Raw genomic sequence first — 16094 nt, forward strand, 5'->3', positions numbered from 1 at the left:
GAACTTAACAGATATGAAGCAAAACAATTCAAAACAGTGTTATTTCTCCTGTATCATTTCTCCTGTATCTCCTGTCTTTGATAAATGCAAAAAATAAAGCTTATGAATGACATAACAGTAATATTATAACCTTATATTTTTTGACAAAATCGCGTGATCACTTGACAATAACATATGCAGTTAAACATTATTTTATAGAAATATGAAACTGCACACGACTTTGTAGTGCGTAACATTTATGTTTAATTTAAATGAATTTGTAACCAGTTACCTTCGTAATGTTTCGAGAAGAAAACGTCTCCACATGCTATAGGATTTTGAATAATGCTTTCGAATAAATAAATAAAACAAATTTTGATACAGTTTCAGACAAATTTAGTGGGTATTTTGACAGCTGTAGTATGGATAATACCAAGTCTGACATGGTTGTTGTCGGTGACATTACATGTTCAGAAATGAGATGTGCTACAAGCTGTGGAATGTCAAAGACTTGTATGGGTTATAATTTCAACAGCGCCATGAACAGGTTTGTGTTGTCAAAAACACTTACACATTTATTTGTTTAGTTTGGTTACACATATTATGTTTTAAATGACATTCATTTGTTTAGTTTGGTTACACATTTTATGTTTTAAATGACATTTATTTGTTTGGTTTGGTTACACATATTATGTTTTAAATGACATTTATTTGTTTGGTTTGGTTACACATATTATGTTTTAAATGACATTTATTTGTTTAGTTTGGTTACACATATTATGTTTTAAATGACATTTATTTGTTTAGTTTGGTTACGCATATTATGTTTTAAAAGACATTTATTAGTTTAGTTTGGTTACACATATTATGTTTTAAATGACATTTATTTGTTTAGTTTGGTTACACATATTATGTTTTAAATGACATTTATTTGTTTAGTTTGGTAACAAATATTATGTTTTAAATGACATCTATTTGTTTAGTTTGGTTACACATATTATGTTTTAAAAGACATTTATCAGTTTAGTTTGGTTACACATATTATGTTTTAAATGACATTTATTTGTATAGTTGGGTTACACATATTGTTGTTTTAAGCCATTTATTAAGTTTGGTTACAAATAGATCCGGAATTTGGAATGTATGAAAAATTACTAATGTCATACTAGTCGTTTGCTATACGTTTGTAAAACCTTGACTTACGATATTTGAAGTAAGAAAACCGTTCTTTTGGTCTTTAATATAGAAAACAAAAGGCACACTTGAAAGAAGACAAGAAAAAATAAATGTTTATTCGATGACACATTTATAAAGGATATTAAATAGTGTCACAGTGGTACAAAAGGTGACAATTAGAGATGATTATGATAAGGAAATGCATACAGTAAGGTATCTTGTAAGGATGTTGTGTAATCAATAATTTATAAATGTTTTACTATATAAGTCGGACGAGCATTTGTTAATGAAACAAATAAGCTAAAAATATATATTCCTAGGGCATGGAGCCCCTCTCTAGATATTTGATTTTTAAAATATGCAAGAAAAGGCTGACTCGGACTTTTACTTATATTTGTATTGGTACTATTTGGGTCTCAAATCAAAAGAAAAAAAATCTTAAATCTAATATCAGCTTTAATTTTGGTTAATGAACTTAGATGAGCTATTAAGTCTTATATGAAAAGATAAATGGGTGTTATGGGGAAATATTGTATTGTATGGAAAAAATACCAAGGAGTCCAAAGTACATATATACAGTAAATTTGTTACTGAAAATATTGTTAACAAGGCTCATTTTAGTTTTTTGTGTATTGAAAACACCTCATTTTGTGTTGAATAAGGTGACTACATTCGTATAGTTTTGATTTTTTGTTTGCATGATTGTTTGTTTTTAACTTGATTAAGATTTACATATATGCAGTAAATTTGTTACTGAAAATATTGTTTACAAAGCTCATAACAAGTTTTCTGTGTATTCAAAGCACCCTATTTAGGTATTCGTTAAGGCGACTGCATGCGTATAATTTTATTTTCTTTGGTGGCATAATTATTTGTTTTATGGTGATTTAAGATTATATCACATGTTGACCTCTAAATAGTTTTTTTGACATTAATACCTTTTATGTCTGTGCTCACACATTGTTGTCAAAATAATTGAATTATATGCGACTATCATACAACTGACAGTTTCACTACTTTAAAACCCGGTTTAATCTACTATGTGATACATAAGTAACTACCTAAGTCAGGAATACCATAGTTGTTTTCGTTGTCAAAATAATTGAATTATATGCTACTATCATACAAGTTAGAGTTTTACAACTTTAAAAGCAGATTTAATCTGCTATGTGATACATATGTTACTACCTAAGTCAGGAATACCATAGTTGTTTTCGTTGTCAAAATAATTGAATTATATGCGACTATCATACAAGTTAGAGTTCTACAACTTTAAAACCCGGTTTAATCTACTATGTGATACATATGTTACTACCTAAGTCAGGAATACCATAGTTGTTTTCCATTCGTATGAAGTGTTTGAGTTTTGAATTTACCATTTGATAAAGACTTTCCGTTTTGAATCTTTCTTGCTTTTAGTTTACTTGTTATCAAAATCAAAGTATAAAAGCAGTCATTTTATACATTTTAGATGTGAACTACTCTGGTTTGGATCAGACGTTGTGACAGACATACCACATCACATTGAAGCCGGATGGAGATTCTACAGTAAATGTTTCAATGGGAAAACTGCCTGTCTTGGGTGTTATTTTTAAATGACTAATTGAAAGAAAACAGTCCTTGATAAGGATATCATTTGATTTTTTTTTTAAATTCTTTGCATAAACTTAATGATTTATTATTTGGAATTTAAAGACAGTTGTAAATTAGCGATGATCGAATATAGTGAATCTTTTTAGAAAAAAACAACAACAAAATTAATTTTACATGCAACTTCACAAATCGAGATCGAATGGTTAGATAGGGTAAGCGGCTCCAGGTACTTATTTTCCTTAAATCCTTGCTGCAAAAGATTTTGCGTGAAGGGCATAAAACTTTCAATGAAACCCGCATAATGTAAATATGTATGCTCATATATCGATTTACAATTGAGTTACGTCAATATCACACGATGAAGTGGAGTGTTTCTGCTGATGAATGAGAGTTAACAGTGGGTAAGGTGAAATTATAACAATGTCAAAGCTCTATTTTGAAGTATTACTTCTGTGTCAATATTACGAAAAAAGATCCAAACATTCTTATATAAGTAGTATCATTAGTTTTAACTTCACTTGGATCTATGAGATCCTATAACAAAATGTTATGTCGGTAATTGAGTGACAGGATATAATCAATATATCGGTAAGTGATATGTAAAAAAAGATGAACATTGTTCTTTTGCTATATATTAAAGACTCCTCTTGAACTGAGTTTTACTGTGCGTATTGTTGTGCGTTTGTTTTTTCTATATTGGCTAGATGTATAGGGGAGGGTTGAGATCTCAAAAACATGTTTAACCCCGCCTCAATTTTGCGCCTGTCCCAAATCAGGAGCTTCTGACCTTGTATGATTTTTAATTTTAGGCTTTTGTGTATAATTCGGAGTTTAGTATGACGTCCATTATCACTGAACTAGTATACATATTTGTTTAGGAGCCAGCTGAAGGACCCCTCCGGGTGCGGGGGTTCTATCTACATTGTACATCCATTGGATGCCTTCGGCTGTTGTCTGTTCTATGGTAGGGTTGGTGTCACTTTAACACATTCCCCATTTCCATTCTCAATTTTAAGTTTTAGTACAAAACATATCAAAATAAGAATATTTAAAGAATCTTTTCAAATTCGATGTGAATTAAAAGCATTAAAAAAATGCTCATTTCAAAATTGATCATTTTACTGCAATTCATTTTGTTTAAAAATGGTTTACAGCAGACATTTGTAAGGCGATAACGATTTAACTTGTTACGTTTGATGACAATAATATTGCAGAAGTTGAATCTTAATTAATGGAGGGTCCCCTTAAAATCGTAATTTTTCTCTCAAAATATGTCCTATTATTGATAAGTTCAATACTGATATATTTTTACAGTTGGTTCCGTAACCCTAAATGTTTTATCATATGTAAATATTTCTTTATATGTCATTGTATGTTGTGCGTCAAAAAATCGTTAATGATTTTACCTTCATGCGGAACGACCGATTTTTTTAATAGAACTGCAAAATAATAAATACAAATTTAAGTCAAGTGACTTGGTCTTTTTTAGTTTGACATTTTATTTCAGCTACATTACAAACAGCTAGGGAAAATGTTGTGGACATAAATGTCATGTAATGATTATTTTTTATCAAAAATATCATATGGGGGGAAAAGCTTTTGATTGTTAAGAAAGGTTCAAGATTCAAACAACATCGAATACTTTACAAACTAAACATTTTGTTATGAGCATGTAACATAAAATAGTCATTTTGTTTTTTGCATTTTTAAAATATTGTATTATTTTTCATTAATGTATTAATTCAAATGAGTGTATACTACTAATCATAGTACATAACATATCATAAAAATCTCATTTACATCAATTTTCTCTTTTTACTGAAAATCTGTTTTTCTTAAAGATGTTCTTCTGTAGACATTTGTCATTTAGATAAACATGATACAAGCAATAAAAGCTCTTCTCTTCGAAGATTTGTGGTTTCATAGTATGATGGTATATCTAGACTACAAGCATAAATGATTTTAAATGCGGTATACAGTTTTTGATGTACGATGCATAATTTCATTGACATATGCATATTTCATGCAAATTTCCAAAGATTATGATATATTCCCTTATGTTCTAATTCACTTGTTCAAACGAACATAAAGTATTTGTGTGTACATTGCTACTTAATTTTTGAAACCTTCTTCAACCCCAAACTGTAAACTACATCATGTTGGTATAAAATAAAGAGACATATTTCTGATTTTGTCCAGCACGGTGACCATGTCCATTTTATTAAACATTTATTTGTACAAACTTAATCATCAATAATTTTCATTGTCCACCAAAACATTGGATTCACTGAATGCAAATACGTAACGTCCACTAAATAAAAAAAATCATGGTACACTGGCCTTACAGAATATCTAAAAATTAACAAATATTAAAATTAGTACACATCCAATTAATCTCTGAACTACATAACAATTCTACACTACTGTAAATATGTCTACACTGTAGTAGTAATCAACGTGGTCACCGCCTAACCTCGATAACTGAAAAAACTAGCTCCTTTTCTTATATAGTAATAATATACTACCCGCGAAATCAAAACCGGTTCTTACACATGTTACAATAGGTATTACGCGTCTAAAAATAACTACGCGTAGAGCACATAAATATGTAAACTTGCATAATGATATAGCTTAATTGATCTCTATAATTTAAAGTGAAATTGGTTGAATGTTATGGAACACATGTTTCACAAATGACCATGTGTATGTTTCATATTCTGTGACCACATATAACCATCCTCCTATTTTCTTTACTTCTAAAAGAAAACAAGTTATTTGAGACTTACTCTTTACGAGCAATACATGTACACCATGTGGTATTCAATAAGTAGAAGGTGACTACTCATCCGGGTAATTTCCTCACCATTATTTGTAGGATTCAGTCACTTAATCACAGTTTTATAAATAGAATGAACTACATATTTTAATGTGTGTTTTTTTTTATCGTGTTTTGTCTGTTTTTTGTCTAGCTTTCGACTTTAGACATATCGATCCTATTTTTTGTCAGCGTCGTCGTCGGCGGCGTCCACAAGTATTCACTCTGTGGTTAAAGTTTTTAAAATATTTAATAATTTTATTAACCTTCAGTAGATTTCTTCAAAACTAGGACAGAAGCTTGTCTATCATCATAAGATAGTATCCAGATGTAAATTTTGTAAAAAGAAAATAATTATTTTCCCACATTTTACTTATAAGTGGACTTAGTTTTTCTGCCAGGAAACATAACATTCACTCTGTGGTTAAAGTTTATTAAATTTTAATAACTTTCTTAAACTATTCTGGATTTGTACCAAACATGGTCAAAAGCATGTATATGATCAAAAGCTTGTATCTAAAAAGACATTTTGTTAATATTTTGTATTTTACTTATAAATTGACTTAGTTTTTCCTCCAGTTAACATTACAAACAGACTGCAGTTAAAGGTTTTTAAACATTTATTAGATTAATAAACTATCCTAGAATTTAACCAAACTTGGACAGAAGCTTCTTACAATCAAAAGATATTTTGAGAGGGAATTTTTTTATACTTTTTTTCTTCGTTTCTGTTGAGCCTGCGATTTACAACAAAAGAAGGCGAGACACTGGGTTCCGCGGAACCCTTACATATTTGTCTTCGAATTTTTGCTTTGAAATAAGCCAATTAGTATTTTCACTTTCGATATCAGTACACAAACATTGTCGTGTGTCGGCTGTTGTTGAGATTTTTTTTGTACATACACATTGAGGTATTTCCTTTAAAAGACCTATTGATTTTGTTCTGATTATTTTTTTCCCCGCCTCTTTTGCTTCTGAAATTTTTTTAACATGCCGTCAAGTTATTAGGCAAATGAAATTGTTGCGCTTTATAAACTTACCAATTTCAACAGGATATGTTTCGATTTGGGAGTTATCTCCCCGTTTACTGTTTTTCTTTACATAGCTTTAGTTCTAAAATTTTATTTCAAGTAAACCTGCATACACTTTAAGTTACAATGGATCATTTCTAACCGGATGAGACATTTTGTTTAGATGAAGTAGCCAATTATTTTATGATTTTAAAGCTTTATCCGGATATTTTTTTTTTCAGTAGTATATATACATATGAATACAAATAGTTTCAACCTCCCCCCCCTAAAAAAAGTCAGTTGACATTACAATGTTTAACGGGTAAGACCATTTAGCTTGCTACGTTGCATGTTTAAAATATTGAAGAAGTCGAGAAATAATTAATGAAGGGTCCCTTTAAATCGTATTTTTTTTCTTACATTGTGTTCTGTTTTGATAGGTTAAATACTTTAATTTTATACTACTGCTTCCTTAACATCCATTCTTTTCCATTTGCTCTCTATTTTTTTAGATGTATATAACACCTCATTATATGTTAACCTACAAATGTAAATATTTCTTTATATATGTCATTGTATGTTGTGCATCTAAACAATATTTAGTTAATAGTTTTATCCTACATCCGGAACGATCGATTTTTTTCAATAGTACTTCAATATATTAAATCGATATTTAAGTCAAGTGACCTGGTCTTTTTATTTTGATATTTTTATTTGGGCTACATTACAAACAGCTAGGGTAAATGTTGTGGAAATTAATGTCATGTAATCAATAATTTTAAACATTTTTAAACAACATATGAGAAAATAAGGTTTTGATTGTTAAGAAAAGTTCAAGATTCTATGAGCATCGTATGCTTTCAAACAAAAACATTCTGTTATGAGCATTAATCATAAAATATTCTTTATATTTTGCATCTATAAGATAAATTGTATATTATTTTTTATTTAATGTATTAATTCAAATGCGTGTATACTTCTTATCATCTTATTAGATGTGTTAGTTGTAGCTTTACATTTCTGTTTTCATAAATATGTAATTGTGCATAAATTCTTTTTGATGTTATATGTGCTAATAAAGGAAATTTTGGCTTAAAAAGATTTTTCCGTGATATTGACGTATCCATCTGAAATCTTATTGGTCACCATCTTTATAGTAGCATATATAATAGATTGTCAATACCTCCTTGAAATGTGTTTAACCATGTCGTCTTCTCATGAACATTTTGTACATAGTGAGCCATAAAACAGTAAATATTTCCTCTGGTGGTTTAGGATTATATCTCTTTGTTTTGTCAGACCCTATCAGCCATGAAAGAGAGGTTAAAGATAACAGAGAGACATTCAAACCCATAAGTCAAAAATAAACTGACAACACCATGCATAAAAAAGAAAACGGACATACAGAAAAACAATAGTACACAACATACAACATAGAAAATAAAGACTGAGAAACACAAACCCCACGAAAAACTAGGGTGATCTCAAGTGATTTATAGTTCTTAGGGTATTTGCTGGAGAATATGCCCGTATACATGAAGTCAAACATACGGTTATGGAGTCATTTCCATGTCTTGAATTGATAACAATTCTTATATTTTGTTGGGCACTGAAATTCGTGTATAAATATATTTCTCTAATTCTTCGTCAATTTATCCCATTCTGCACCCATTGTATAAAAAAATTTAATCAACGTGTGGTTTGTTTGATATCAGTTCTTTATTGGTTAAAATCCGATTATGACGTCGAATTTTCTTGTTTTTCTCAGAATTTCCTATTGTGACGTCATGAAAAAAGACGACCATGCCTGATGACGTCATATAGAAAGAACACATCTTTTTGCAGATCAGTCGCAAAGAAAGAATAAGTTTGCCTGCATATTGTTGAAAATCATTAGAGAAACAGATTCTAGCACCAAATTTCGTGTAATACGATATTTATCCACTCTCGACAGTTAAATTTTAGATATTTAAACGTTCGGCGAGGCTTGCGTTTTAAATTTAAAATTTAACTGTCTCGAGCGGATAAATGTCGTATATTGTTCTATATAATAAGGATGTTCTTATCCCAAGCATAAAAACATAGCCGTATTTGACACAGCCTTTTTCAACTTTTGATCTTCAGTGCTGTACAACTTTGTACTTTTTTTCGCTTTCGATCTTTTATATCTGGGCGTCACTGGTGAGTCTTGTGTGGACGAGGCGCGTTTTTGACGTATTGAATTTTAAACCTGATGCTTTTTGTTATTCATTAATCATGCATTTCTTTGTCTAATACCTTCTCCTATTTATTTGTATTGTAGTCCTGTAATATTATGTTGTCATTTCAATGTTATATTTAACATTGCCATTAAAGTGCGAGGTTTGGCATGCCACAAAACCAGGTTCAACCCACAATTTTTTCCTTTAAAAATGTCCTGTACCAAGTCAGGAATATGGCCATTGTTATATTATTGTTCGTTTCTGTGTGTGTTCCATTTTAACATTGCGTCGTTTGTTTTCTCTTATTTTTGAGTGTAATTTCACATTGCGATAAGGCGTGTCACGGTACTTGTCTATCCCAAATTCATGTATTTGGTTTTGATGTTATATTTGTTATTCTCGTGGGATTTTGTCTGATGCTTGGTCCGTTTCTGTGTGTGTTACATTTTAGTGTTGTGTCGTTGTTCTCCTTTTATATTTAATGCGTTTCCCTCGGTTTTAGTGTTACCCCGATTTTGTTTTTTGTCCATGGATTTATGAGTATTAACAGCGGTATACTACTGTTGCCTTTATGTATCAAATTCGATGCAGTGGTATTTCTCTTATTCTTACACGATTTATCATTTTCCTTACAGGTTGATTATTTTTTTAAGCAACGTGTAGTTCGTTTAATCTTAGTTCTTCATGGGTCAGAATTCGATTATGACGTCGAATTTTCTTGCTTTCCTCTGAATTGCCTATTGTGGCGACATGAAAAAAGGGCGACTATGCATTAAAACGTCACATAGAAAGAACATATCTTTTTTGCAGATCATTTGAAAGAAGGAATAAGTTTAAAGAGTATTAGAGAAACAGATTCCACCATCAAAACTCATGTAATACGATATTTTCCACTCTCCACAGTTAAATTGTAAATATTAAAAAATAATTACCTTTCTCGAGATGATGAATATCGTATCACACTGGATGCAGTGGTAGAATCTATATATCTTTGAACATAATGACCTATGGATCACATGTGGAGCCGGATGAACTATGAACATTCTTAAATGTGTATACACCTGAAAACAAATATCATAGGCTGTATGGTTGTCTACAATTCCTTATATCCACGTCATTTGAACTTTGTTGGGTTATAGTCTCATTGACAACCATATAACGTATCCTTATTTCTATAATTGTAAACCCTTTCACATGTGTATCATTTGCGTGGAACGTTCTTTGATTTAACATCCCAAGTAGTGACCACTTAAACGAAAACTTCATCTCCTTACTGTTGTTTATGTAAATAAAATATACAAACATTAGAGATAGGTGTTCAACTGATATAGTATTAATTATAATTATTTTTCTAGAATAAGAAAAAACCGAGATCTGAAACTTGTTGACTATAGAAAAGAAAGCAATATGTGCCCCACACTGAGGGTGACATGGATACGATATAATACTTCAAGAGTTCTTTTAATCTTGGGGTGACTATTCTCGTGGTTTTCGTGGATGGTTTTATCCACGAGTATAAGTGTCAAACGAAATATAGTCTTTTGTCTGATTTAGATAGTAGAATTCATGATTATGATATATTAAGTAACATCCAAATGAATGATTTATTTTTTGTATGAGAACTTCAAGGAGAAAAAATAAACACTTCATCGTCGCAAAGCGTGACAGGAGTATGTTTTTTTATCGATCGAAGCTAATTTTTCATTTGGATTAAAACTTGTAAAGTTGAAGTTTTTTAAAAATTGAAATTTGGTAAAATATTGTCTTAAGTTGTATATGTAGTTCAAAGTGCTTTGCTGATATTCGATGTATCATCTAGATCACATGCCCGTATCCATGTAGTCAAGCCTACGGTAACAGTGATCTTTCTTGCCTTGATTTTGCCAACAGAACTTATATTTCGTTCGACACTTATATTTGTATTATATATAAGACCATCCACAAAAATCAGGGAAATAGGTACCCCATGATTTCAAGTACTCTTAAAGTATTATTTTATATCCATGTCACTCTCAGTGTGGGCCACATGTTGTTGATGTTCCTCATTTCTTTTCTATTGTTAAAAAGCCTTACATCTCGGGTGTTTTTTTATTCTAGAAAAAATAAAAACTTTGACCATTTATACTATATCAGATGAAGTTTTAATTTTAGTGGTCACTACTTGGGATGTCAAATCAAATAACTTTCAACGCAAATGATTCAAATGTGAAAGGATTTACAATTATAGAAATAAGGATACGTGATATGATTGTCAATGAGACTACAACCCAACAAAGATCAAATGACGTGGCTATACGGAATTGTAGACAACCATGCAGCCTATATATTGAGTTTTAGGTGTATACACATTTAAAATAGTTCATCCGGCTCCACATGTGATCCATAGTTCATCATGTTCAAAGATGTGTAGATTCTACCACTGCATCGAATGTGATACGATATTTATCCACTCTAGACAGTTAAGTTTTCAAATTTAGAATACAGTGACACGTTATATATTCAATCTTATCTATGATTTTATTCTGAGTCAAATGATGTGTGTGTTAGCTGCATCATTCCCTCATCGCTTAATTTAAAGCTCACTTGTATTGCATTCATTGAGAGACAATACATATATTTGTTTAACTGCTATTATTATCAATGTTATTTCAACTGATCGGGCGAAGCTTATGTTTTAATTTGCATTAGGACAGTCTATTTGAAGATGTGTATGATAAGGATGATTGTGGTTATATTATTGTTGATTTCTAATCACCTATCAGTGTCATTGAAGGAATTTACAAAAGAATGACAGGACGCTTCATTGATGAGTTTATCCTAAAACACCTATCTATAGATGGACTGGTTTATTATGAGCGAACCGGTTAAACCCCGCCCAGTCAAGTGAAATAAATCGAGTAATACGTTTATATTGAAGATACTTTTTTTCTGACATAAATCATTTTGTATGTGTATATTTTGAAAAAAAAATAGTTTAAATATCGTTAATATTTGATTGCTACTTTCAGCGACACTGATACTTTATAATGCTAGTTCAGAAAATGTAATAATTTCCAAAATTAGTATTACATTTTCCTGAACCGAACAGATAATAATCAATTGTATCATAACTTGGATAAGTTTTTTTTCAAATCTGTGCTAAATTAAAACACTGTATTTAATTCAATTGTAGAACGAAATATATAGTTCATATAGACTTTATATAAGCGCAAGTTTCGATTTCAAGAAATAAAGTATACCAAAAATATGAACCGTTTAATGATCAAAATATCCAAATATGAACATCTCAGAAGTACCTTCATTAGTAACGCAAAATGGAAATATTATATGGATTACTTATTAAATGTATTACACGAGTAAAGAAAATCCTATTTTTTTATTTTTTTTTGCGTAACTTTAATAACAAAACAATTTAACAAACGATTATTACTAATCAAAGGGTTTTAATTATCAATTGTAATTTGCAAATCTAAGGTCTATAAAGGGTTCAATTTTCTATGATACCAGGTTTCAAATAGCATTGCTTAGTAATGATGGTTAGTTATCTTTTCTAACTTGTTTGTTGTCCTACTGAATCCTTGTCTTAGCATTATTCTGGAATGCCAAAACGTATGTTTGAATAGATTTTATAACGGTGTATTTCTTACAAATGTAGGTATGATATTGTAATCCCACCAAAAAGGGAAAAAAATATTTATTTCAGCATTTACACTACTTGCATTACATATGATGTTGTAAAGAATATCAAAACATAAGTCAAAAATACTTTATTTATAAATTTTATTAGCAATGCTTTTTTGACTGCATTACGATATAAAACCGAACCCCTAATTAATTGGTAATTTTAAACTCTGATATAGCATTCACACTACTAGTTACTTAAACAAGCTATATTACTACAATACATATCTTGAATAAAAATAATATGTTAGAAACAATTTTCGTCAGATCTATGTTAAAATATGGTACCAATTAAACTAATTACAAAAGTTAAAACGCTTCATTTAATATCTTCCCTACTATAAAAAGTTGAGCTCGTTCCCTTAAAGATAATTTTTTTATAATAAAAACATTCATACCACTTTAACGTTTAATCAATTTTCCACATCGGAGAGGTTTAATTTTCCTTTATTTCATTTTATGTTCTCTTTCGTTACAATTATAACTGAATTATGGTAAGACGTGTCACTATTAACAAGCTTACACAGTGATGTATGGCGTATGTACCGATTATCAGGTTGTCTGCAAGTTGATATTGTAAAATATCAGCTGCAAGTCACAATATAAAGCTTTTTGTCGAGTGAGCACAACGAACGAGATCAAAAGACCTTCATATTGTGTCGAGCAGCTGATATTTTACAATATCAATATCCAAATAACCTGATAATCGATTTATCGAGCTGTTTTTTGCCTCTTTTAGAAGTGACCAGCAACAGGAAGATGACTTGATAACTTCTGGTCAAACTTATCAACGTCGGTTCAAACATTAAGAAGTCGATGATATGTCCGGGTCAAAGTTATTATGGCCGGATCAACGTATTTGACGTCAGAAATCCGTAAGACGCATCTTTATTAAGAGCTGAGCAGAGTGATATAGACAATGGAACGACCGATAAACAACTAATATCCAAATCACAGAGGTTCCGGTACAGATTCTTGATTAACATCAGCTGAAATATGACGAAGGGAAGGATTTTTTTCTTGCATTATATAAATATGTGCCCTCCGTATCCGTTTTATATATACTAGGCAAAAAAGAAACGTTACATGCTTATAAGATCATTTAAATTTTTTATAACAAAAAAATGATAATTTAATGGAACATGATTTTGAAGAGAACAGTAACAAGTTTTTTTTATTGGAGTATTGCACATTTTCGGACAATTTTAACAGGACCAGTACAGAACTCGGGTTAACATGTCAATACCTTGTATGACCACCTCTTGCATTTATGACCGCCTGACACCTCCGTCGCATGTGGATTTTGGCTATTTCTGATACGTCGTCCAAGTTCGTCCCAAAGATGTTCAATTTGTGATAAATCTGGAGACATTGCTGTCCAAGGCAACACACAATATGATTATTCTCCAAAAAGGTCATCGAAATGTGTGCCACGTGACAATAGGCATTGTCCTGCTGAAAAACGTGGTTAAACGATGTCTTCGGAGAAACGGGAGAACAACTGGAGCCAGAATTTCGTCCCTATACCTTGTTGCATTTTGGTTACTAACGATGATTTTGAGCTCGGTGCGTTCCTGGTAGGTAATTCCGCCCCATACCATGATTCCGCCACCACCAAACCGATCTGTTTCCTGCACGCACGCATCAGAAAATCGTTCATTGCGTCTCCGGTAGACCCTCGCTCTACCATCGATAAATTTCAAGTTGAATTTAGATTCATCGGTAAAAAGAACCTGTCTCCATGTTTGCCTATTCCATCGAATCCGTGCCCGTGTCCATTTAAGTCGCGCCATCCTGTGACGCTGCGTAAGGACAGATCCCTTCATTGGACGACGAGCTCTTAGACCAACTTGACGCAATCGGTTACGAACTGTTTGAGCAGATATTATGTTGTTATCTCTTCCTTGGGTTTTGTCGTGCAGTTTTTGACGCGTTTACAAATCGATTCCGGAGATGAATGATGCGGATGTGTCTGTCTTGACGTAACGTCGTTTCACCAGGCCTGCCACTACGGGGGCGATCATTTGTTGTGCCAGTATCTCTAAGACGAGTCTTAAGACTTGCAATATTCATTCTAGAGACATTAAAATGATTTGCACCCTGCGCTTGAGTCATTCCTGCTGCCAACATCCCAATAACTCGTTCTCTCTCATTTTGGCGTAGACGGGGCATTGTTTTACGTGTAACTTTTTCAATTTTTTAATGCGACCTTTTGTGTACAATCGTGTTCGACACAATAAATGACAAAAAGGACAACTCGATTCCAACTCTATACAGCTAGATTTTTGAAAAAATGGTTATTTGTTTGAAATCAGAAAATGACGTCACGTCATTTCCGATATTTTTATAAATGAGTAAATTTGATAGATAAATCATTCAGGTTACTAGTTTTAATCATGAAAATATTTGAAATTAATATATGTGATATTTTCAAATTAAAAAACCAATGTAACGTTTCTTTTTTTGCCTAGTATATATATTTGTAAACTAATGTTAAAATCTTCCTTTAGTATATCAGACCTTTATGATCAATTTTGTCTAAAGCCTAACGTAGCCTCTTTTAAAATTATAATACTAATTTTATCAGCATTTAAAATTGGGATTCAATCTTACGGTAAAAAATCACATTTTGATAAGATCTGTTAGATTACATATATCCAAAGTCGAGTTCCTCTTCATGTTATAATATGTATGTTTTCTCTATTCTTTACATTTAATTTAGTAATTCTAAGCCTTATAACATTAACAGTACCAATTTTCCTGCACCAGATACGCATTTCGACAATACATGTCTCTTCAGTGATGCTCGTGGCCAAAATATTTGAAATCCAAAGCTTATATAAAAGACGAAGAGCTATAATCCAGAAAAATCCAAAAAGTATAGCTAAACGTACTGACAGATTGGCAGAATCGTTCGAACTTTATGTCATTGTGGATTCATATTTTTGGGGATTTAGGAAGGGTAGGAAAATATTTTATAACAAAGGAATTGATCTAAATATTTTGTATTATGCCAATTTAATAACTGTACAATTAAATTGAGGAAAAGCGACAGACAAAACTCTCTAAGGACTAACGAACATTTATCAACAAATAAATGAAATAAAGCCATATGAATTTGAAACATATGATGAATAAGAAATATATTCCAAATTAAAATATTGGCAAATTATGATGACATATTCTGGTCTATATATCACTCGATAAATATGAGTCTTATCTGTATGATGCATGATGAATATATAATGAAAATTAGATGTTATCAAGATAAGGACAAAATATAATGATTGTTGTTTCTAATATTAAAGTCATATCTTTAACTAATTATAAATATTTAAACATAATTAGTCGCAAATATGCTTGTTTATTAGTTTCTACGCAACCGTGTTTTGTTTTCATTTAACTTGATGTATCCAAACTCCTACGATCTCCAGGTTATTGATTCTCTTAGTTTTAGTTTATTTCAACTTGGTCTGACCTTTTTGATAATAAAAAAAAAATGATTGCATTATTATATTCATTTTCTTGCTCTATTTTTTTTTTTTTTATTTTGTTTTGTATTCTTTGCATTTTCAAAAATATAAACACGTAAGGCTCGTTTGACACTTTGAAAGCGTAATATATTATTTGGTTGGCATC

At 31.0% G+C, this 16094-nt stretch overlaps 1 long non-coding RNA gene across 1 annotated transcript; it reads left to right on the forward strand.

The window, feature by feature from the left end:
• Positions 1 to 367: 367 nt before the first annotated feature.
• Positions 368 to 7842, forward strand: LOC143083368 (uncharacterized). The gene is made up of 2 exons (XR_012980668.1): positions 368 to 526; positions 2627 to 7842. It is a non-coding gene; the product is annotated as an uncharacterized LOC143083368 (long non-coding RNA).
• Positions 7843 to 16094: the final 8252 nt, after the last annotated feature.

This window comes from Mytilus galloprovincialis, chromosome 7 (assembly GCF_965363235.1).
Source record: "Mytilus galloprovincialis chromosome 7, xbMytGall1.hap1.1, whole genome shotgun sequence".
In the NCBI taxonomy this organism is placed as follows: Eukaryota; Metazoa; Mollusca; class Bivalvia; order Mytilida; family Mytilidae; genus Mytilus; species Mytilus galloprovincialis.